The 24,395-nt window shown below is 48.7% G+C and overlaps 2 long non-coding RNA genes across 4 annotated transcripts in view; both read left to right on the top strand.

Moving 5' to 3' along the window:
- The first annotated feature begins 5,324 nt into the window (after positions 1-5,324).
- Positions 5,325-13,172, top strand: LOC102405118. Its single transcript, XR_328386.4, has 4 exons — positions 5,325-5,849; positions 7,058-7,271; positions 8,461-8,555; positions 13,117-13,172. It is a non-coding gene; the product is annotated as an uncharacterized LOC102405118 (long non-coding RNA).
- A 49-nt stretch (positions 13,173-13,221) lies between these two features.
- LOC102403713 overlaps positions 13,222-24,395 on the top strand; it is a 62,328-nt gene continuing 51,154 nt past the window's right edge. The window contains exons 1-3 of one of the 3 annotated variants that reach the window (XR_006544598.2): positions 16,328-17,353; positions 18,437-18,698; positions 19,259-24,262. This is a non-coding gene — a long non-coding RNA (uncharacterized LOC102403713). Of the gene's footprint in view, positions 13,247-16,325; positions 17,354-18,436; positions 24,263-24,395 lie in introns of those variants that run through there. The other 2 variants (XR_006544599.2, XR_006544597.2) reach the window with 2 other exon arrangements.

The following is a 24,395-nucleotide window of genomic DNA, read 5'->3' as shown; positions in this document are numbered from 1 at the left end:
TTTTCGAAGATACAGACATGCATCTGGTTCCAGTGGGGAACCAGAACCAATTCTATCAATGTCAGGCATTAGTGAAACTGCATCTCGCCCTCTGTTTCCTATTGCTGATGACCCTTCAGCTCTACCATCTCCCACCTCCTCTCCCTCCTCCAGTCAGTAACTCTTCTTGCCTGTCCACTCGATGCCAGCTCCTGGATGTCAGCTGTTGTACTGTACAACGTACTTTTCAAGGTACTGTACTGTAAGATTAAAAATATTTTCGTGTTTGTTTTTTATGTATTATTTGTATACAAAGTATGATAAACCTATTACAGTACAGGGCTATATAGCTGACTGTGTCAGTTGGATGCCTAGGCTAACTTTGTTGGATTTATGAACAAACTGGACTTACGAATGTGCTCTCAGAATAGAACTTGTTTGTGTGTAGGGGACTCACATTATCTTATGACCAGATCTTCACTGTCCCAAGCACAGGGTAGGGACAGGTGACATCAGCAAAGTAGGATCTGACTAACACGGAAGGATGAGAAGGTTGTTTCCAGACCATCAAGTTAATAAAAGCAATAAACCTCCTTGGTTGTTTTAGGGAATATTCAGTAAGAACGGCTTTGCATTCAAGGGGACGTCCTGTCTTTGAACCAATGCCAATCAACTTGTCAATGAAACCAAGATACGTGATCACTCCCATGAGGAAACCTCTCATGCGTGTAGCCCTGAAAACGTGCACCGTGCAACAAAGGATCTGAAATCCTGGATTTGGCTCAATGAGTAACTCAGAGATGCAGAGAATTTGAAGTAGTCATTGTGCTTGGACCCTCTGCATATCAAGACATGTGGAGTCTGGCTGCCTCACTGGGAATCCAAGTCTTATAAAACATGGTCCCAACTTAATTTTCTCCTGAGAGGCTGCTAATATTAGACCTCTGGAGGGCCTCGCCACTGGTGGTGTCCACCCCCACCCTCCAAAAAAGGTGAATATATAGCATTACTAAAAACCATAACACAAGGGTAACAAAGTCCGATTCTGTTCCACTTTTCCCCATAATGTCTTTTTGATGCTGTTTTGAAAATATCAAATGAGAAATGCTTAAACACAAAGGTTGCCATCGATGGCCTGGGTATGTGTGTAGTATGATGGAAGGCAAGCAAGCATTGTCTACTGTCCCCACCAGGAGCCCCCATGCACTGTTAGCCTGATCCTGACCCCAAGCTCAGGACCTCGAAGGCTCTTGAGCTTCCTTTGCACCATGCATCTCTCTCTCTCTCTTTTCCTCCATAATTCTTACTTTTCATCTAAGACTCCCGTTCAACTTCAACTCCCAGACCAGCAGCACCACCAGACCTGTCCCCCAACCAAGGAGGCCTCCATTGGTTATTCACACACAAAGAAAGCTCCCCCGCCTCTGATCTCCCGTGGAAAGTGTTGTCTGCATCACTTAATAACTTACTACTTGTGACACGTTCCACATTCTTGCTTCGAGCTTATAATGAACTTTTCAAGTGTTCTTGTATTGTTTAATGAACCTATGAGTGTTTGAGGGCAGGACTCAGGTTTTCATTTCCTTCTGGTGCTGTAAGGAATAGAAACCACCTTCACATTTCAAAGATGCTTCTTCCTTGGGTCAGTCCTTCCTAACATGAGGAAGAAAGAGACTCACTTTAGAAGTGGAAATTCTCTGAAACACTGAGAACACATTTCATTTATGAAATATTGATGAACTAAAGGTTGGTGATCACGTGGTGCCCATGCTGTGGTACCTTGAAACGCACCATCAAGCACTGGTTAATGTGAAAGGGGAAGTAAAAACATGTTGTAGAAATGCTTAGATCCTCAATAATATCTCTCTACTTTTCCTTCCACCCCATGCCTGCTCCCCACCAAAGCCTTCCACTCTAATCCATGTTTGAGAGTTATCAAAATAGTGAAATAGCTCACCTATTACCACCTCAATTCCAATTATTTCTTTTTATTTATTTGTTTATGGCTTCATCAGTTCTTGGTTGTGTCACAAGGGATCTTTTATGTTGCTGCGTGCAGGCTTCCCTCTAGTTATGGCGCTTGGGTTTAGTTGCCCCATGGCATGTGGAATCTCAGTTACCCAACTAGACATCAGACCTATAGCCCCTGCATTGGAAGGCAGATTCTTAACCACTGGACCACCAGAGAAGTCCCTCAGCTCCAGTTATTTCATGCTGTGAGTCAGCCTCCCTTCACAGGGTACTAGGAGAGCAGGCAGAGGCGAGTTGCATTTCTATGGGGTGAGAGGAAGGCTGGAAAAGAGTAGAGCTTTATTTAGATCCTTAGTACCTTTAGATCCGGGTACCACTTCTACAGGTCACGTTTCTCTGTGTTAGAGCAAGAAAAACCAAGAGGAATAGCCTCGAGAGAAGTGTGCGATTCAAGACCAGATGGTTGCTGATGCCAGGTCTGCAGAGCAGCAGCACAAAATGAGCAAGTGCGCATGGTTTGCAATGCTCATGGGAGAAGAGGAAGGCAAGAGGGAGCCAGAGTGTGCTGTAGATTCGGTGCAAAGTAGGAGGCACGAAAATGTAATTGGCAAGAGTAGAGGGGAAGGGGACAGAAGCTTGAGGAGCCTTTGTTTATTTAGTTTGGGAATAGGGAGATGAACACACTCATAACTAAAATGACCAAAGATTCAAGTGACGCAGGTGGTAAAACAAGGATGGCCAGGGTGGTGACTGTGTTGAGAAGGAATTAACCAGAGGCAGGGGAGGGGAACCTTTCGAGAAGCAGATCAATATTGATGTTATAATGTATCATGTAAGAGGCCTTTGGTTGTAAGTGAGAAAAGCCAAAATTTTATAGTTTTAATTTCATATTAGAGTATAATTGATGTACAGTGTTGTTAATTTCAAGTGTACAGCCAGGTGATTTAATTATATATATATATATATTCTTTTTCAGAGTCTTTTCCATATAGCTTATTACAGAGTATCAAGTAGAATTCCCTGTGCTGTACAGTAGGTCCTTGTTGACTATGATTATTTTATATATCATAGTGTGTATCAGAGGATGAGATGGTTGGATGCCATCACCAGTTCAATGAACATGAACTTGGGCAAATTCTGGGAGATGGTGAGGGATAGGGAAGCCTGGTGTGCTGCAGTCCATAAGGTCGAGAAGAGTAGGCCAGGACTTAGCCACTGAACAACAAAAACAGTGTGTATATGTCAGTTTCAACCTCCTAATTTACACCCCTCCCCCAACCTTTCCCCTTTGGGAACCATAAATTTGTTTTCTTACTCTGTGAGTCTGTTTGAGAGAAACCAATTTGAATCAGTTAAGTTAAAAAAAAAAAAAAAGAAAAAAAGCATGGCTGAGTCTCAGGAGCTTCTGGAATGTTCCAGACTCTCCCTCCATAGTTGTTGGGTCTCCTCTGCTTCCCCCTCCTTCTCTCAGCCTCTGCAGGGCCTCAGCGTCTTCAGTGTTGTGGGGAAAACAGGTCTGAGGCTGTAGCCAAAGGAGCGGGACTGTACTGACTTTCTTGGCCCCAAACCCAAAATTCTAGTGAAAGTTTCTCACTGGTCCATCTTGAATCTGTAGGAGCCAAACTGGGGTCAACAGATTGTGCGAGGCTGTGCAGAGGCAGCTGTAGGTGAGCACCTGCCCCACTGAAGAGGAGTGTCTTGTCGATCTGTGTAGTTCAGAGGTAGAGGAAAGTTTAGGAAGTCTCTGACAGGTTCACATCTCAGGTTTGTCTTGTCTTTATTTTTTGTTCTCAGGGAAGTTAGAGCCTCTGCCAAGAATATGGGAGGGAGGTGGATGGAGGTTTGGACTGCAGAAGGTTTGGCATGCTAAAGTATGAACTGAACAAGTCTGTGGGGCAACAGAGCAATGTGGAGAGGCAGTCAAGGATAGGAAGTGCAAGTACGTGAAGGGGTCAGCCCCGATTTATTCACCAGATGAACATTATTGATGACAGTCTATTGTCTCTTAACCCTGGACCTGGCACCAATAAAAACAGTTGGGCTGATCCAGCACTGGAGAGAGGAAAGATAGCTGCTTCAGGTAGAAGGGGCACAGGAGCCTGGGGCGGGGGCAGAGGGCTGAGGTCGCTGGAGATGGGTCCACAGGAGGGGACACAGGGACCTCATCAGGAGAAGCTGACGCTGTTGTCTCAGTGGTATCCTGTTCATGGCCCTTCCCATCATAGATGACCTCAGATGAGGTGAATCCAGTCTGTTTTGGTCAGGAATGTGTGTGTGCATGTGTGTGACATGGACTGTACCCTGCGAAGCTCCTCTGTCCTTGGGATTTTCCCAGGCAAGAAGACTGGAATGGGTAGCCAGTTCCTTCTCCAGGGGATCTTCCTGACCCAGGGACCCATGTCTCTTGTGTCTCCTGCATTAGCAGGTAGAATCTTTACCACTGTGCCATCTGGGAGGGCCATACTCAGGAAAGTCCCATGTGATTATCCATGGCACTTCTTTTCATTACTGACAGGTCCCTATGATGCTAGATCATGTGGTCAGCCCTTATTCAGCCTCGCAGGGATGTCACTTCTTGTGGGTTGTCATTCCTAATGATCTGAAAAGGCTAAGTCCTGGTTCTCAACCTGTGTCTCTCCTGTTGGTCCCACCCAGGGAAATGGAGACGTCTGCAAGTCTCCAGTGCCTGCAGTTATGAGGTCCAAAGAGAATGGATCAGAGAAGGAAACACAGCTACTCCGGCCTCTCTGGCCTCTCCGGCTGCTCACATGAGGGAGACACCGCATCAGCAGAGGCGAGAGGGAACAGCTCCCTTCCTTGTTGGCAGTGGGCTTGGAAATACCACCCGTAGCCACACTGGCTTCCCCCAGGCCACCTGATACACCTCTGGCGCCTCAGGACAGGAAGTCTCAGAAACCAGGCATGGTTTCTGACTGCCCACTTCAACTCTGGTTGGCACGAAAAAAAGAAGGGCTGTGCAGGAATCGTCTCTGTGCCACGGTAGAAACTGAAGTAGATTCTCAGTGCAAACTCACGTGATTGAATGGCTGTTGTGTGCAGAACAGACTGGAGCTGTCCTATCTCAGAGGTGCTTCCTTTGGTGGCCTTGAACTTGGTTTGCAGACAGAAACTGCACTGGTACACCACAGGAGATGGGGCAACTGAGGATGGGGGTCGAGGGGAGATTGGCAGGAGCTGGGGCAGGATTTTTTTCCTGACCCCAGCTGGTGATCAGCTTATACCCTAAAGCAGAAGGATTAATAACCAGGGTAATTTTATCCCTGTTAGAATGTAACTACAGATGTGGGCTTACTGGCTGAAACAGCTAATCCTTTCTACATTTGGCTCACTCATGAAATACGATGCCTGAGGTTGTCTAAAGCACTGTTTGCACACGGGCCTGTGCTGGGCGCGGCCTCTCTCTCTCTCGGCTGAGTGGGCAGCTGTGGGGTGGGGTGGGGAGGCATCTGTGCTCTGGCCTCTTGGGCAAGCTGCCTTTTCACTGGGCCGGTGAGGGAGGCGAAGGCCTGAGGCCTGTGTGTCTGTGGACTTGAAGGGTGCAGTTGAAGGAAAATGCCAGGTGTTGGAGTTGGGTGGGTGCACAGAGAGACTGGAGAGGAGAGAAAAAAAAACTCTTGGAAAAAAATCTAAGGTTCATTTCGACCTGAAGTCCCTGAGACTCGAGGGATGGGGAGGCAGCAGGAGGGGGAGAGAAGGGGGAGCCCCAGGTCGAGCCAGCAGGCACCCAGGGATTTACAGCGAGGCGATGGTTGGAGGCTGAAAAGCGAGGAGACACGATTATTAATAATCAAAGAGCTACTGCTGCTGGAGCAGAGATGAAAGCCTTTCCAGGCCAGTCGGTGATGCGCCTGGAGCTCTCCCCTGGGCAGCCACCTGCGGTGAGTAACAGGAGACACTGTTCCTCTGGGCGCTGAGGTCCTTGAGTCCAGAGTCGGTGCTGCCAGAGGAGGGGCGGTCCTCGGGAGCCCTGGAGTGGTGGTGGGTGTGGCCTGAGGCAGAGGGCGTGGCTCCAGCGAGCAGGCGCAAGTGACCGCTGCCTCCCCACCTCCTGGTGGGCGTGGCCACAACGTCACCGGGCCAGGTCTCCCCGGGATCCCAGGCAACCCCGCCCTTGACAGACGCTCTAGGCCCTGTGACCCCGCCACCCACGCCCCGGTCCCTTCCCCCCTTCTTCCCACCTCTCACCCCTCCCAAATCTGCAGTCTGGGCTGCAGAAACCTGAGAGGTTAAACCTTCATTCTTGAGCGCTGCCTTCCAGAAACTTCTACAGACGCCCCAGGGTTCTTGGAAGACGTTGAGAGGAAAGCAGAGCGTCCCGCAGCCCCACCCGAAAGTTCCAGAAGCAGAGATGGCGTTTGCCCCAGACCCGGAGCGGGGTTGGGAAGGGCAAAGTAGCCAAGGGGCTTATAAGAACACCTTCCTCCCCTGTCCCCTTACCTGGGGCCGTCATTGATGTCCCACCCCCTCCTCCCAAGCCCCAGCCCCTAAAAACCTACAACCCTCTCCACCCCGGGGTCGGGGGGTGGGGGGAGGATTCTGCCTCCGGAGCGGGGTCCCAGGGTTGGGAAGCTCGCATCTCCATGGCAACGGGCTCTTCCGTGGGAATAACGAACTCTCAAAAGTGCGGCAAATTGGAGAGGGACCTGCTGAGTGCCAGCTGGGGCTCCAGGGAGGCGGGGTATGGGGCTGTCTGCAGGGAGTGGAGGGGTGGGGGCCGCGACCGAGCTTGACAGGCGACCCCAAGCCTGGATTCAGGGCTGCATGCGTTCCCTGGAAGTCAGATGGGGCCACACGCCCGGGACACGTGATGTGATGTGCTGCTCTCCGCTGGCCTCCGGGTCCGGGTCCGCTGACTCACTTAGAAGGGCCGCCGCCCAGTGACAGCCCAGGCTGAGGGGGGCGCTTCCATTCCATGGGTCTGTCCCACTCCCCTAGCAGGTGAGACCAGCAGCTCTTGTGGGAGGACAGGAGGGTTGGCTGTGGAATTCAGTTCTACCTGGCTGAGGCCATTGACATCTTTTACAGTTCCTTTTTAAAGTTTTTAAAGCTGTATCAGCCATTTAAAAAGTCTATATGTTTTTTTCAGTTCAGAAACACGTAAAGAAGGAAATGAACATGAGCCACAGTCCCCATCTTCCCGTCCGAACGTAACCAACCACTATTAGCATTTCGTTGTCATCCTCCTGACATGCTCACATGGTCGCCTAGGGATGTACTAGTGACAAAAGTAGATTCCATGATGTTTCGTCTCCGGAATTTTCACTTAACTTAACAAAGACATGGAAAGACAGAAAAACACGGTACTGTTGAATATTATTTCTAATGGCAACATAGGGTTACTGTGATTTGTTAGCTAATTTCTTCTTGCTGGAAAAATTTAAATTATTTCCTAATTTTTATTCTTCTACATGATAGAAGGATAAACATCCTTCTACATACCTATTTGCATTCAGTTTTCTTAAACTTCTAGAAGAATTACTGGGCATTAAAAATTTTAATGCATATTTCTGAATTATGGTTCTGGGGTTTTTGTTTGTTTGTCTTTTGTTTCTTTTTTGTTTTTTTTGAGAGCCAGTGGACTTTATTTTCTCCCTGTCGGTATTAGGAATCAGGGAAAGATTCATTATAAAGTTTATATTCTCCCCAAATCAAGATCTGAAATGAGTTTGGGTGTAAATAGATTTTTTTCTAGAGGCTATCCAGGTAGCAGGCTTCCCTGGTGGCTCTAAGGGTAAAGAATCTGCCTGCAATGTGGTAGACCTGGGTTTGATCCCTGGGTTGGGAAGATCCACTGGAGGAAGGCATGGGAACCCACTCCAGTATTCTTGCCTGGAGAATCCACATGGACAAAGGAACCTTGCCAGTTACAGTCCTTGGGGTTGCAAAGAGTCGGACATGACCGAGTGACTAAGCACACATATCCAGGAAGCACGCTGAAGGGGTAGCAGTCGGGTGCACTAGTGAATGGGTTACTCCTGTAGGCTGTGGGGCTGATCCCCTTGGGGATCCTCTGGGAGACCACACAGGACCACCCTCAGAATTGACCCCTATTTGTTTCTGCAAGGCATCAACTCTCCAGATTGGCTGATGTCCCCCCGCTGTTATGTGGAAAATGTCCACAAGTAAATTCTGAGAAAGACCAAGAGGATGTAGCCAGAGCACTCACAGCCTCAGTGACGAATGAATGATTGCTCCTTACACTGAACCCAAGCCAAGGCATGAGGTTAATCCAGGACACAATTGCAAAATGGGTTAAGATTTCATCAGCCCCTTCGTCTTCCCTCTCAGTTCCCTAAACGATCTCTTGGTGCCAACTCCATGCTGCCCCCAGCTTCCAAGGTACCTGATTCTCCAAAACACATGAAAGAGGTCTTCTCCTGATTAGAGTCAGAGACAAAATATGCTAGTTACTCTTCCAAGCACGTTTATATTTTAAGATGGGAGAATAGCTCTTCACTGAGGACATTGATGATAACATTGGCATTTCAGGCATGGTGGCAGCTAACGGCTTTCCTGGCGGGACACCCAGCCCTGGGGCTTGTCCAGCACAGGAATTCTGCTCGTCCTTTCCTGAACTGTGGCAGGTGAGAGGAGGCAGGGAGGTGGAAGGGGAGGAGGCAGGGAGGGAAGAGTCCAGAGACTTGCTTTGCTAGTATGGATGACACTGGCCTGTGGATTTTAGAAACTAAGACCGAAAGAGGAAATCTGGGCGGGGGGAAAGAGGAATCAGTTGCTGGAGGGATCCACATCAAAAACAAAAATCTTTAAAAAAAAGATTGAGCAGTTTGTCTGCCCTCCTTCCTCTCTTGACTCTTCCTTCTTGGTGTCCTTTAGGGATCCTACTTTCTTCTGCCAGTCCCCTCCACGCTGGTGCTACCTAGAGTTCAGTCCTGGACCTTTTCTTCAGCTGCACACGCTGTGCGGCCAGCATGCCTTCATGGCTTCTGCTGCTGCCACAGCACACGTGTGCTGGCCCAGCTTGTCAGAGGGGAGCTTGGGTCCCGACTGTCCAGAAGTTGACAGCATTCAGGGTTGTGGGAGGAATCTTGGGGCAGAACGTACTCCCTTTGGTGTGTGTTCTCTTGTTGTCACGTTTGAAAGCTAGTGTCCCTAGTTGAGTTATGAGCTGTGAGAACAAGGGCTTGACTTTGACTCGCTGATCAGTGAATCTGCAGTGACCAGCAGAAACTGGTGGAGCTGCCCTCCATGGGCATTTCTCCACCAGCACCATTGTGGGGACCTAAGAGAGAGGGCTTCTCTGATAGCTCAGTTGGTAAAGAATCTGCCTGCAATGCAGGAGACCCCAGATTGATTCCTGGGTCAGGAAGATCCCCTGGAGAACGATAGGCTACCCACTCCAGTATTTTGGGGCTTCCCTTGTGGCTTAGCTGGTAAAGAATCTGCCTGCAATGCGGGAGACCTGAGTTCAATCCCTGGGTTGGGAAGATCCCCTGGAGAAAGGAAAGGCTACCCAACTCCAGTGTTCTGGCCTGCAGAGTTCCATGGACTGTATAGTCCATGGGATCACAAAGAGTCGGACACGACTGAGCGCCTTTCACTTTCAGGAGGATGGGGGCCAGCACTTTTCTGTGCAGCATCTTTGTTTCTACTGACACAGGGACCGCCCCCCCCCCCCCCCCCGCCCCCACAGCCATTCACAGTTCCTCAGAACCTTCTCACCAAATCCAGTAGATTTCCAGTTCTCATCCTCACTCCTCTTTTTGCAGCATCTGGCGCTATTCACCTCCTCCACCATCTTGAAACCATCCTTCCCTGGCCTCCCTAAGATCACACCGTTGCCCCGTCCTTCTGTCCAATGCGCTGTTTTCTTTCATCTCCTAAACATAGTTCTCCGCTAAGACTCCATCCTCTGGAGCGGTGTGAGGTAGTGGAAAGAATGCAGGTTTGGGAGCCAGAGTGGCTGTTGGATCCTGGGCTGTGTCATTTATTAGCTGGGTGACCTCTCTGAGCCTCCATTTGCTCAACTGTAAAGTGCAGATTAATCAGGAGGGCTGAAGATACGGTGGGTAAAGGGCCTGACACAAAGCCATGGCTAAACACAGGGCAGCTGTGGGTGTTCTAGTGTGACTCTGCCAAGCATTACACAAGCCCCTGTTGACTCACCCACCACTCACCTCTGGGCTGGGGGAGCCAGCACTCTTTCCCCATCCCTGAATCCTCTCCTGCATCTGGTCCTGGATACCACATATGGGTAAATGTTTCCACTTTTGATGTCCTGCCATGACCCAGGCATTGGCCTGCAGAAACCTACCTTGTCATCCTTCTTTCTCTGAAACTCTTCCTGCCAGGATTTCCCCTGGTTCAGCCATCCACATGCTGCTATTTCCCAGACTTTGGGGATAAAGAACTTGGGAGTGTCTTTCATTCAGCCATCTCTTTGGCTTTTCATATTTGGAAATTGCTTTGATTATTGGTCCAGGGACTTCACATGCATTTCTGACTTCATCTCAACAGAACTTTGAAGCCGGCTATTATAGAAACGTGGCCTGGAGATGCAAAATCATCTGCCAGGAGAGTGAATAGTAGAGCAGGACTTGGACTCAGAGCTTAGCTTATCCCATTTCTTGGAAATTCCCTCCCTGGAATGACGGGAAGTCAGACTGGTCCGACATCCCACTAACTGAAAATGTTGGGGTCTCTGCATCTTAAGAACAAACTGATGAACCTTTCCTAGTGTCTGTCTGCAGCTGTCAGCTTTCTCCTGTCTCCCCCTGGTACCCCTCCCCCTGTCTCCCCTCCTACCAGTCTGTCTTGCTTTCTGCTCTGGGTTCCTTAGTCACTGCCAGCTAACATCCATCTCCCTGGAGTGGCATCCACCTCCCTGGAGTAGCCCCCACCATGTCATTTGGTCCCCAAGACACTTTGGGGCCCTCACCATACCTGAGCCCTGTTTAATCTCTTCACAACCCATCTACCAACATGTTTTCCTTTAGCTTCCCTCCTGGATTTCCTCCCACCTCTCTGGCAGTCCTGCCCTAGTGGCCTTGGCCAGCCCATCACTTGGATGCTGCAAATACCCAGATTTTGTTTCCAGACCATGTTCCCTTTATAAACCCTTTGTTCACCCCGGTGGGCTCATTTCCTCTTGGAGTTTCAAGGTTCCCACATGCACCCACCCAGAAATACCCATTTCCCCTGTTTCAGTCTCTCAGTCCCTCTCAGTCTGTATCAGGTGCAGACTCTGATGGAAAAGATTCACTTTTCTAAAAGTCTTGAGTTTGGTTCTCAGCTTGGTCTACCTCTGGCTCCAGGAAATATTTTTTGTTTATTCAAAATTGCCAAGGAAGCCTCTGTCTCTCACAGTTTGCTTTGGGTTAGTAATCAACTGCCCCGAGCCTGTAATTTTCTCTTTTCAGTGCCTCCAATGATGGTCAGTAATGGCTGCTGACACCACCATCTTTTAATTACTGTTTGCTCTGTACCTCTCATGTGCCAGAGATATTGCCAAAAAGTATTCCCTTTTGGCTCACCACTGCTGAGGGTCTCAGTAATTACAGTGCTGCATCAGGCCAGGGTTTTCCATACTCCCACTGCGAGGAGAGGAAGCTGAGGTTAGATGCTTTTGGAGATTAGGACCTTCCAAAGTAGCCATGTATACAGGAGAATTTAGAAACACATGTGCATGTACAGCAAAGATGCTCAGATAAACTCTGAAACAAGGCATTCACTTAGAGCTTATCCCTAGGCTCAGAGAAAGTCTAGGTAAGTGGTGGGGTGTCCCTAGGGCAGAGCTAATCGGCAAAGGCCAGGAAAGCTGGCTGTTTTATCATTTTGGAGTCTTCTTTTGGCATATTTGTTTGTTTGTTTTGTATCTGTTTTGGCTTCTGGCATTTCAGGAAATCTCTGCCAAAACACTAATTGAACACAAGCTAAAGAAATAGAATATTCACAGTGATTAAGCATGACAAGGCATATAATCTTTGCAAAAATATTTTGGAACAGTCTCAAACAAATGTACTATTGTAGCCTTCAACAGCATCGAAGAAAGTGAGGGAGGGGTGAGAGAGAGAGAAAGGAGGAGAAAGGACAGAGAAGACTAGCAAACCTTGAGGAAGGGAGGAGAAGTAGAATCTGATTTCCAAAGTTACTACATTATAATAGCCAAATGCACGGTTTTCAACAACAGCAACACAATTGCAAGGCATAGAAAGAGCCAGGAACAGATGGCCCATTCAGAGGAACAAAATTAATTGACAGAAGCTGTCCCTGAAGAAAGTCAGACATCAAAATCATTAGACAAAGACTTTAAAGCAAATCTCTCAAGTGTTTTCAAAGAGCTAGGGAAAACATGGATAAAGAACAAAATTAGGAAATCAATGTGTGAACAAAATGAGAATATTAACAGATAGAAATTATAAAAAGGAAACAAGTTTTGAGCTGAAAAGTACAATAATTTATATAAAATTCACTAGAGGGGGTTCAGCAACAAATTAGAACAAGAAGAGAAAGAAAATCATGGAACTTGCAGATAGAACTATTAAAAGTATAGACTGAGAAGCAGGGAAAAGGAATGAATAAAAATGAACAAATCACAGGGATTTGTGGAATGCCATTAAGTGGAACAACTTATACCTTATGGGCATTTCAGAAGAAGAGACAGAGAATGAGACAAAATGATTATAGGGAGAAATGGTGGCTGAAAACTTCCCTAATTTGGGGAAAGACATGATTCAAGAAGCTGCATAAACTCTAAGTAGGATGAACTCAGAGAGATCCATACTGAGACATATAATCAAACTGTCAACAGTCAAAGACAAAGAATCTTAAAAATAGCAAGAGAAAAGTACCTTAGCATGTACAAGGGATCCTCAATAGATTATTAGCTGATTTTTTATCAGAAGTCATGGAGGCCAGTGGGTAGTGATATAATTTAAAATGCTGAAAGAAAAACTGTCAACAAAGAATTCTATATCTGGTTAAACTGTGCTTCAGATATGAGGGAGAAATTAAGACATTCTCTGATAAACAAAAGCTAGAGGAGTTCATTACCATTCGACCTACTCTACCAGAAATTCTAAAGGGAGTCCTTCAAGTTGAAATGAAAGGACTTTAGATAGTAATGCAAAGTGGTGTGTGTGTGTGTACTAACTTCAGTTGTGTCCTTTGTGACCCTGTGGATTATAGCCCACCAGGCTCCTCTGTCTGTGGCGATTCTCCAGGCAAGAATACTGGAGTGGGTTGCCGTGCCCTCCTCCAGGGGATCTTCCTGACCCAGAGAGAAAACCAGCATCTCTTGCATCTCCTGCATTGGCAGGTAGGTTTTTTACCACTAGTGACACCTGGGAAGCCTGCAGAAAAAGGTAAATATATGGGCAAACACAAAGTCCATTATTATTGAAATTTTGGTTTGTAACTCCTTTTTAAATGTTCTATAGTATTTAATAGACAAAAATTATAAATCTGTCACTGGGGACACAACTTGTAATAATAATAATCAATTTCAGAGCTAATCTGATGTCCACTGAGCCAGGAAAGAAAGCAACAGGAATCAGATTACATGGCACCCAGGGCTCCATTATTGAGAGCTGAGTCTGTTACAGAGAAGTATGGGATGTACTCTTCTTTGAGTTCCTAATCCCAGACAAACTTTCCATAGCAGTGGCTGCTGGTCTCACCTGTTAGAGACCATGTACACTTTTCCCTGATTGACCATTCACTCCTGTGTTCATTTGTTTGTTTACTTATTTGTTCACTCGTTGCTGTCATACATTTAGAATAAAACTTGAAGTCCTCATCATGGCTTTCAAGGCTCCTGGCAGTTTCTCCAGCCTCATTTCTTACCACTCCCTGCTCAGTCTGATTTCTGTCTAATTGTCACACACATCAAACATCACTGAGTGTCAGGGTCTTTGCACTTGCTATGAGGACTTATCTGCTTCACGCATCTCTCATGCTCCAGCAGGCTAACCTGGGCTTGCTTTCATGGTAACCTAGCAAGTTTCTGAGAGAGAAAGAGAGAGGACCAAGGCCACCCAAGGCCTATGTTGGGAACTGGCACTTGGTCACAGCTTTCACATCTTATTGGCCAGAGCAGGTCACGGAGAAATGGGGATGGGGAAAATGCCAAAGCCTCTATGGTGGAGAGACTTAACAGTGGCTGCTGTAACCCCTGCCTCCTGTTGTCCATGACCTCGTATAATCCCTCTTTGAGGGTGAGCTGGACCTTCTATCTGTATGATAGACTATGATAAAGGTAAGGGAATATCACTCTTATGATTAGATTACATTACACAAGACTCTCTTAGCAAACGGGGTACTAGAGACCCTCCTTATGAGCTCAATGAAAGATGCAGCCATGTTGGAGAAGCTTGTATGTCAAGGAACTGTGAAAAGACTCTAGGACACTGGGGTGTCCCCAGCCCACAGCCAGCATGGAACTGGGTTTTCAGTATAGCCATCGGAAGTGAGCTCTGTGGAGAACCGAATGAGCCTGGAAACAGATTTTTCCCCAGCAGAGCCTCCAGATGATGATGAGGCCTTGTGAGATCCCAAGCAGAAAACTCAGTCCAGACTCCTAGATATGGAAAGTCTGAGATAATAAATGCAATAAAACAATAATAAATATTGTTTTTGAGCCATTAAGTTTGGAGCAATTTGTCATACAACATAGAAAATGAATGAAGTCTGGGTTCAGCTGATAAACAGTAGCTGAGAAGTGGAGTGTCCTTAAAGGAGTCTAATGGTTCTTTCTGACTTTACCTGGGAACCCAGGAGCCCTGAACAGATGGGTTGTGATGGACCATGTTTGCCTGGTATTGGATTTCTCATGTGAACTGCTGCTGCTGCTGCTAAGTCGCTTCAGTTGTGTCTGACTCTGTGCAACCCCATAGATGGCAGCCCACCAGGCTCCTCCGTCCCTGGGATTCTGCAGGCAAGAACACTGGAGTGGGTTGCCATTTCCTTCTCCAATGCATGAAAGTGAAAAGTGAAAGGGAAGTCGCTCAGTCGTGTCTGACTCTTCGAGACCCCATGGACTGCAGCCTACCAGGCTCCTCCATCCATGGGATTTTCCAGGCAAGAGTACTGGAGTGGGGTGCCATTGCCTTCTCCCATGTGAACTGACCTACCTAAAATTCTAGTGTGTGAACACGTAGAAAGACAGACTGTATTAATGGGTGGAGCCCAGGATGGCTGTTCCTTGTAGAGTGGGATGTTATGAAAGTCCAGACTGACCCTCCCTTCCCATTCACATACACACTCAGACCCAGTTTTTCAATGGAATCTCTAGGGGTGATGTGACTGGGATATGGTATTAATTCCATTAACTTGGAGATATGAGAGGAAAAGAGACTTGTCTCAAATTAGTGATAAAAGCAAATATTAATAAAAAAAGACTTTAAAATAAGTTCTGTCTTGTCACTGTCAAGCAGTTAAAAGAAGATGCAGTGGTTAATGTATTCTTGTTAGATATGCTTTTATGATTAGGGAAGTAAACCTTATAATTAGCATATTAATTGCTGATATTAAAGTGATAGCTTGAAGATTTTAGTTTCAAAAAGATGAACATTATCACAGTCTTCTTTATATTATCAATTCGTGTTTTGAGAGACAGAGATGGTGCAGCGGTAAACAGCACAGCCCCTGTTTAAAAGTCACAAACAACAAGTGAGCTGGATGCAGATGATCAAATTTTTACTCTGCTCAAATGACATACCTGAAGCACTCAGGTGACAGAAAAAGGAAGGTCATGATCGTGTTTGTCAACTGAAGCCATGGGAACAGCACTTGTCCCACAGCTCCGCTGGGCTGCCTGCCCTGGTGGGATTTAATGTTTTGTCTTCCTCCGTTTGCAAAGTCCTCAAAGAACAGTCAGCAGTTTACGTAGGATGTGGGATACTGGGGCAGCAAATGGCATTGGTTTATCAAATTTTTAAAAAATTTGATGCAAAACCCATGTCAGGAAATTGGTAATTGGAATTATGTGGTTGCATTACTTGATGACAGCATATTATTTGATAAAAAGCAGACACCACTTTGCCGACAAAGGTCAAAGCTATGGGTTTTTTTTTCCAGTAGCCATGTACAGGTGTGAGAGTGGGACCATAAAGAAGGCTGAGCACCAAAGAACTGATGCTTTTGAATTGTTGTGCTGGAGAAGACACTTGAGAGAGTGTCTTGGAGAGACCCTTGGACAGCAAAGGAGATCAAACCAGTCAATCCTAAAAGAAATCAACCTTGAATATTCATTGGAAGGACATGCTGATGCTCCAGTATTTTGGCCACTTGATGTGAAGAGCTGACTCACTGGAAAAGACCCTGATGCTGAGAAAGATTGAAAGCAAAAGGAAAAGGGGCCGGCAGAGGATGAGATGGTTAGATAGCATCAGTGACTCAATGGACATGAATTTGAGCAGCTCGGGGATACAGTGAAGGACAGAGGAGCCTGGTATGCTATAGTCCATGAGGCTGTGAAGAGTTGGACATGACTTGGTGACTGAACAACAACAACATTACCTGGTGAAGACAGACAAGCATGTGGATTCAGGATTCTGGGCCTGTGTTTCCTCTCCCTTCTTCCACTGTCACTCCATAAACTGCAGAGCTGATGGAGAGCACCCCAGAAGGCTGCTGCAGAGGAGGGAGCAATGCTTTTCCCTCCAAAATCCAAGGCAGTACTTTCCCCTGGTGGAGGGTCCAGGCCTCAACCCCGGCAGCCAGAATGGCAGCCCAGGGGCCTGATGTGAAGGAGCAAAACCTTGGGTTTTGTAAATCTTGCCCCAGGACTGCCTTTCCTTCCAAGAAACTACTTCAGAGGTCACGGTGCTGAACTGCTGGTGAAATGCTTAGGTCTGCCCAGAGAAGAGAGGGAAGGGAGGCCAGAGAGGGTGTCAGTCCAACATAGATGCCCCTGGGAGGCCGGCAGGCTGCTTGGCGCAAACCTGCCTCTCTTGCAGAAATCTCCCTTGCATCACTGCGGCCCCCAGGCCTCTCTGTCATCAAGGTCCTACAGCCAGGGTAGAGTTAATCACCGCTCAGGGCTGGGTTCCAGTCCAGAAGTCAGCTCTGGCATCCCGGACCTGCTGTGCCCACCTTGCTGTGTGACCCTCAGTTGGGTGTCTGAGCAGCTCTAGGCTTCAGGTGTCTCTCCCGCCTGTAGGACACGTCCTGTTCTTGTGTGGCCCTGTATGTGGCATCACAGCAGAATCTCATAACCAAGAAGAAGTCTAATTTTTCTGTGTCTGACATGAAGGAGGATTTATTTGGCTGCATGTGAAAGACTCCAGATAACAGTAACTTGAACACGGCCAAAGTTTCTTTCCTTTTGTTGGCAAAGCCTGAAGGAAGGTCCCTGAGGGCAGTGTGAGGGTTCCAGGCCTGCTCAGCTGTCCAGAGGGTGTGGTTTTGAGCCTCAAGGTCCAAGGTGAGCTTCCACTGTCTTGTCCACGCCCCCAGGGCAGGATGGAGGAAGAGGGGTAGGAGGGGCAGTGGGAGGTGGGGGAAGAAGAGACATGACCTCCCCGCCCCCGCCCCGCTTAAGGGATCTTGTCCGAGAAACCACACATATCCATTGCTCACTCTCCACTGGCCAGCAGTCACCTGGCTACAGGAAGGCGGAGAAATGTGGCCTCAAACCCAGGTAAATATCAGCAGATCTATGGTTGTGAAAGGAGTGGATGATTATTAAAGGGATGGCAAAGAGCCTTTGACATTTGTTTTTATTAACCTTTTCTATATTGATTTTTAAATTTGAAAATACTTGCTTACAACATATCAAGCAGTGCAAAGATACATATATATGTATACACACACACATATACTTATGAGAGTGTGTATATATTCTGCCCCTCCCCACCACCCCCTCCCCCCGCTGCCCTCCCCACTGCCATATAAACTCTAGTAAACTCTAGGACTTCTTGGTGGCTCAGATGGTAAAGAATCCGCCTGCAATGTAGGAGACCCTGGTTCAGTCCTCGGGTTGGGAAGATCCGCTGGAGAAGGGAATGGCAACACACTCCAGTATTCTTGCCTGGATAGTCCCATGGACAGAGAAGCCTGGTGGGCTACAGTTCATGGGATGGCAGAGTAAGACAGACTGAGCAACACTTAAGCTTTCACATAAACTCCAGGCCCCCGAGGGAACTAATATGAACAGTTGGATATATATTCTTTCATGTCTTTCTTGATTGACATGTAAAATACACAAACCTTCCTGTCTCCCCACATTTATTATTATTTTTAAATAAGAACTGCATTTTAGAGATAAAATATATTTTTCCAAATATGTAGTTTGCTGGTTTCTAATACATAGCAAATCATTTTATTGGAAATTATATGTGGCTCTAACCCGTTCTTTATAATAGCTGCATAATTGCTCATAGTATGGATTTCATAGTTGAATGCACTGTAATTTCTTCTGCCATTCCCCAATAGAATACATAGATTATTTCCTTTTATTGTCACTGTAAATAATGTTGCAAGAAACAACCTTGTACACTATCCTCAGGTATGTCTTTCTGTGAGATGTTTGATCCAAGGGCCTGCAGTGAGTTCCACTTGGTCACTTCCTGCTGCTGCTGCTGCTAAGTCGCTTCAGTCGTGTCCGACTCTGTGCGACCCCATAGACGGCAGCCCACCAGGCTCCCCCGTCCCTGGGATTCTCCAAGCAAGAACACTGGAGTGGGTTGCCATTTCCTTCTCCAGTGCATGAAAGTGAAAAGTGAAAGTGAAGTCGCTCAGTCCTGTTCCTGAAGACTCCTAATTTGCAGGTGGGTGCGGGGCAGGGAGGGGCTGGTCTCAGCCTTCAGCCCCCTTTCACAGACTGGGGACTCAACTACATAACTCTAGCTAGTGAGTGACAGAGTGGAGTCTTGAGCTCAGAAGTGACTCCCTCTCCACCCCCCAAAATAAAAACCCTTGCTTCCCCTTCACTGCCAGGGGGCTCCTGCTTCTCTAAGGAGGGGGAGAGACACTGGGGACAGCCAGCTAATTCTTTAGCCACCTCAGCACTTTGTAGAGCATCCTGTTTTTGTGTTGGGGTGTGTTGGGGAGGATGGGTGACCTAACTTCAGGTCAGCTAGGCAGCCACACCCCCTCAAAGTCACTTCCTTGATTCCTGGAATCCCCGCTGCCGAGGTTTCTAGCTCCTGGAAGCATGCAGTGCACCCCTCTCCAATCTGAGGATACACACAGTGTGCCCTTGACCCATGACATACACCGACCACAGCGGCAACCCAGAGAAAGTGACCGCTTCCCTTCCCCACCTGCCTGGAGGGAGGAGGGCAGTTTCTTCCATCTCTAGGGACTCTGTGCATCTTGTGCCTTCTAGCCAAGTCATTGCCATCACTGTCCATGGACAAATCAAAATCGTCAGCTCTGAAAAACCCCAGTTCAAGAAACAGCCTTCCTCACTCAACTCGGGCCTGTCAGCTCTACCTGGTAACGTGAAGATTCTCAGTTCTTCTCAGCCTGGGCTTAGCAGTCAGCCCAGCCCAGAAACAGGATAGGAGCCAGCCCCACCTGTCGCTGTTGTTTAGTCCCTAAGTCATGTCCGACTCTTTTGCAACTCCATGGACCGTAGCCCACCAGGCTCCTCTGCCCATGGACTTCCCTGGCGAGAATACTGGAGTGGGTTGCCATTTCCTCCTTCAGAGGATCTTCCCAACCCAGGGATCGAACCTGTGTCTCCGGCATTGGCAGGCAGATTCTTTACCTCTGAGCCACCAAGGACGCCCAGCCCCACACTGCTCACCTTTTATCTGCAAGTGGCTTTCACAGTATAGGACATTTTGTTTTTATCAACCTACCCTCTGTTACTCAGGGGCATATATTTAGCTCTTGCTTTTCTCACGTTTTGGGAAGTGCTGATTTTGTGCTTTTCATAGTGAAGACAGAGGCCAGAAGCATCTTGATTTTGTTTTTGCATCTTGTATGTTTGATTCAGCAGTTGGAAAGCTGTTGTATGTAAGGATGTTTCTGAGCTTGGAAAAGGCTGGGAACAAGGCTCTGGCAGAGCCCTGGATGATGGGGGCAGGGTAAGAGTAGAGTCTGTGTTGTCCCTTTAAGTCATAGGATCGCAAGCTCCCTGAAGGGCAGTGACTATGTCCTCTTGCTTCTGAGTCCCCAGCACCTGTATGAGGTCTGCCCTGGAAAGTGCTTGATAAATAGAACTGAGCAAATAACTGCCTGCATTTGCAGGCAGAAGCTGAGCTCAAAGGTGGGCCCCAGGCCAGGAATGACTGTGCCAGTCTTGGGGGAAGCCAGTGTCTTGGGGGTAGGGGATCCAAGGTGGCAAGAGCCCAAGCAGGAGGGGACCCCCCAACAGCTCTGCTGTAGCCCCTGTAACAGACTTTTGGGGAACTCGCATGTTGGTACCATGGCTTTCCAGGCTGGGCCTCGCTGGGCAGGGAGGCTGCAGTTTGTACCAGGTGAGTAGCTGTGCCCAGTGGCAGCCCTGTGTGCTCCAGGGCTGTGGGTGGGGGGCCCTCCTCCTGCAAAGCTCTCTGGGCGGTTTATTTCTGCAGCATCAGTTCTGTTCTGAGGGCTGAAATCCAGTGGCCAGACCTAGAAACAGTCACCAAGAGAAACAAACAGCAGAGGAAGCCTGGGTCATAGCTGACTCCCTTTTGGGGGGATGGCTCTGAGGGAGGTGTGTCAGCTCCTGCAAAATAGTCTTATGGGGGTGGGTGGAGGCAGGGAGCCGACCAAGGACCCTTGGCAGGGCCGTGCACAGGGAGAGGAGCACAGCTATTTGTTCTGTGTAATTAGATTGAGCTTATTTCCTTCTGTGGCACAGAGCCGGAGAGTCAGGGTTCTCAAAAAATGTTATCTTATCTTATTTTGTGTAATGTCATCATGGCACAGCTGGAATGGGAAGAAAGAACATTTTTGAGACATTCCTGGTCCTCTTCACGGATTGTGTTCTGTTCATTCGGCATTTAAGTCAGTCTGATGCTGAGGTCTCCAGGAGCCCAGGGCAGATGCAACACTGTATTTATGTAATCAGCCCACAGACATACAGGAAGGCACTCTTTCTGGATAAATCTAAGGCCTGAGTGAGAGAGGCTGAGAGATCAGACAAGGCAGTCCCCTGGGCCCCAGCATCTCTGCTCAAGAACCTGCCACAGCTGCTGACCTAGGTTTGTCCCAGAGGGGAAATGAGAGAAACAGAGAAGTAGACCTGGGGCAGCTGAGTTCCAGTTTGAGTCACTGTCCTGGAGTGACTCTGTGAAAGGGGGCAGCCCTCCGAGGTGGCGCTGAAAAACGTCAGGGAACAAAAGAGGATGACCATGCAGTTCTTTTCAAGATGAGAAGACGAGACACAGGCGGGGGGCTGGGATCCTGGGCAGGCACTGGCGGCCCTGCCTTCGCCCATGCACTCTCTCCCCCCCAGATTTCTGGCTGCTGTCTTCACAGGGTGCCAGCCATTGCTGGATGCGGATGTGTCCTCCAGGGCACTTTGCCTGGGGCGGGCTCCCTAGAAGGACAGCCTGGCTGGAGGGACCAGTGGCTGTGCCTCAGCCCTTCCCGATGGCTGGATGCTGTGATGGCCCCTCAGAGTCTCTGTTCTTGCCCGCCTGCCCTCTGGCTCTTGCAGTGACATGGGACCCCGGCAGGCTGGGCTCCGAGCACAATGGCCCCCTGCAGCTCTCCCCCCAGGGGTAGGTCTCTGGGGGTGCTGCAGTTTGCTGTACTAGAAAGATCAATGATGGATCCAGATCTTAGGAGTGGACAAGCCACCAGGAAATACCTCCAGCTTCCTGAGGAGGGGGTCTCCGTGTCTCGGATGTTGAAGACGACACACGGCATTTTGTGATGTGCTGGCGTTTCTCCTCATGACCACACTGGCCCCTGTGGTCACCACATGCTTGTGTCACCAGGAAGATTGCCCGTCCAGCTCCTTCCTTTCCCTCTGCTCCCCATGTCCCTCTGCCAGGTCATCAAACCACTGGCCCCTTGGAGTCTGGATTTCACAGAAATGTACGTACATACGGCTCAGGACTGGAAGGGACCTCTGGAAGTAGTTGGTACATCTGTCGTGCACTAGTTTTCCATCACTTTCATGTACATTTCCTCATTTCTTTATAAGGACTGCCATCCACCAGTAGACAGCACGGACATGGACACCAAGGTCTGGGGAGCATCATGACTTACTGAAGGTCATGCCGACTCTGATCCATGCCCTTCCTGGAGCTGCAAACCCCCAGGCCTCCTCATTCTCTCCCTCCTCCTTGAACCAGCCCCAGCTCTGGTGCTAAATGGCCCCATCATAGCTCAGTCCAGCCTTGGCCGCCCCTGGACAGGGCTGTGGGGGCAGCAGTACTGCTCGGAGCCTCCTGACTTGAACAGGAGTTTGAGTGGCAGCAGCTGGTTCTCTTGAGCCCTGTCCCGGCTGGTAAGTCTGGAGGCCTTTGTATAAATGCCCCACTGTGGGGTCCAGTACAGGAGCAGGTCAAACACAATCTGGAATCATCCTTGGTCATGGCTCATCCATGGCAAGCCTGAAATGGCTGAGCACACGTGAAGCCCCAGTTGTGGCCCTAAGGGTGGCTTAATCACCCTCATGGGGTGATTTCATCTCAGAATCTGCACTCTTTTTGGTCCATGTGTCTGGTGGCCCAGATGCCTGGGACTCTGATTAGCCTTCACACACAGACTCTCCCACAGGCCTCAAGTCAGTGAGGTCTGTGTGCTCTGGACCCCTCCTAGAACAGTTTTCAATGAGAGGATGAAATACCCCAGACCCTACAAGGGAAAAGGCCATGTTTTGGGACTCCACACCATGGGTGTTCATAAATCCCAGAGGAAAGGAAGATCCCTCGTCCCTCCAGGCCAGGTCACAGCTGACCATCTGCTCCTTGTGGTCTGATAGGTATTTAGTTCAGCCTCAGCAAGTCTTCTCTGCCGCCCCCTGACCCCTGGGAAGCCAGATAAATGGTGACAGGAAGGTGAGAGTCTGATGTGTTTTTGAAGACCTGTTCTGGGCAGGAGCACACAGATGAAGGACACTGGTTTGTGATGATGCTTCCTGATGCCACTGGGAGTGAGCCATCCAGCTGAGGGACAGTGATTAGGGCCAGATCCTGGGGGAGCACAGAAGGGGCAGCCAAGTGAGCTGGGGAGAGAAGCAGTTGAGGAGTGAGGAGCTTGTGCCAGGCTGGGAAGGAAGTGGGGTGACAGGTGGGGGTTGCTGTGCTGTCTGGGGCTGCAGATGGATGTAGGGGCTGGCAGGGCTGCCGACAAGAGCCTCAGATGTGGCTTGCAGGGAGTCCGTGAGCACTTTAAATCAAGTGGTGACATCCAGTCACCTTGTGAAGCTGCCGACGGGCAGGATTGTAAGGAGGGTCAGGCTGCAGATCTCTGGCAGAGCGTTGAAGCCCAACACTCAACTCTAGATCTCACACAAACAAGAGGAGACTTCCTTGCTCCTCCAGGGAAAGACATCTTTGCTTAGAGCCAGGAGGCTCAAGTTGGGCTTCTCCCCACACAGGAGAGGTTGGTGTTATGGAGCCGTTGCTCTGGTCTGCAAAATTTAGCAACGTCGTAGGAGGCTGAGATGCTCCTAGGGGGTTATTGAGACAGGAGACCCTTTCTAATCTGTGCTGATAAAAAGAATCAGCTCATGTTAATAGGTGGCAACAGCAGGCTTGGGACTCTGGCCGTCACCAGTGGCCCCTCTGCAGTCTTAAGAATGGTCTTTGGTACCAGAAGGATGCTGAGGTTGAGGCTGGGGTTAGTGGGAGGGTCAAGGGTTGCCAGGGTTAAGGGTGTGGCAGAGATTCCTTTAAGCTCAGTGCACTGGGCCTATTTGAAGACATACAAGAACCACCCCCACCCTGGCCGCCCACCCCTGCCCCAAACACATCTGAGAGGCTCTGACTTAGTTTAAGGCTTTCTCCCTGATAGAGTAGGTCCCATTGAGGCCCTGGGTTAAACCCATTTCACCTGCCTTCACTAAGCATGGTCATTTTAAGAACCCAAGGCCGCTAACATGTTTGCCTGAGTTGTTTTCTGGAAACTTGGACTCAGCTGTGTCTAGTTGGAGCTGAGTTGGTTAAGACTGGATGGAACCGCCCATCCTTCATCTGAGCTAGCGGGAGCACATGGTCTGCTACTTCTGGCCCATAGCGGAGTCACGCATGCGCAGAACAGCCATCCTCACAGCTTTTCATCACCTTTCCCCACGCTCCCCGAGCAAACACACTTTGCTGCAAGTTTCGGCATCTCAGCGTTCAGGAAACAAACCTGGCTGGTGACACTGGAAGTTTTTTCTTCCCTCTCGTGCCTGGAACTTTGCATCTTGGAAGAGTTGGTGGGAGACTTTCCAAGTGAGGTTCGTATGGTGAAGGCACCAGGGGGCTGGATACCCGAGGGAAGAGGTAGGGGGTTGCCCAGGAGGTGGGGGAGCAGAGAGCAAAGGCCACAGTCTCCATCTACTCTCCATTGGCTTCACCATCCGTCTGAGC

This window comes from Bubalus bubalis, chromosome 14, assembly GCF_019923935.1.
Source record: "Bubalus bubalis isolate 160015118507 breed Murrah chromosome 14, NDDB_SH_1, whole genome shotgun sequence".
Classification (NCBI taxonomy): Eukaryota; Metazoa; Chordata; class Mammalia; order Artiodactyla; family Bovidae; genus Bubalus; species Bubalus bubalis.
Note: the sequence above shows the minus strand (reverse complement) of the source record. Positions and strands in the feature narration are given on the sequence as shown.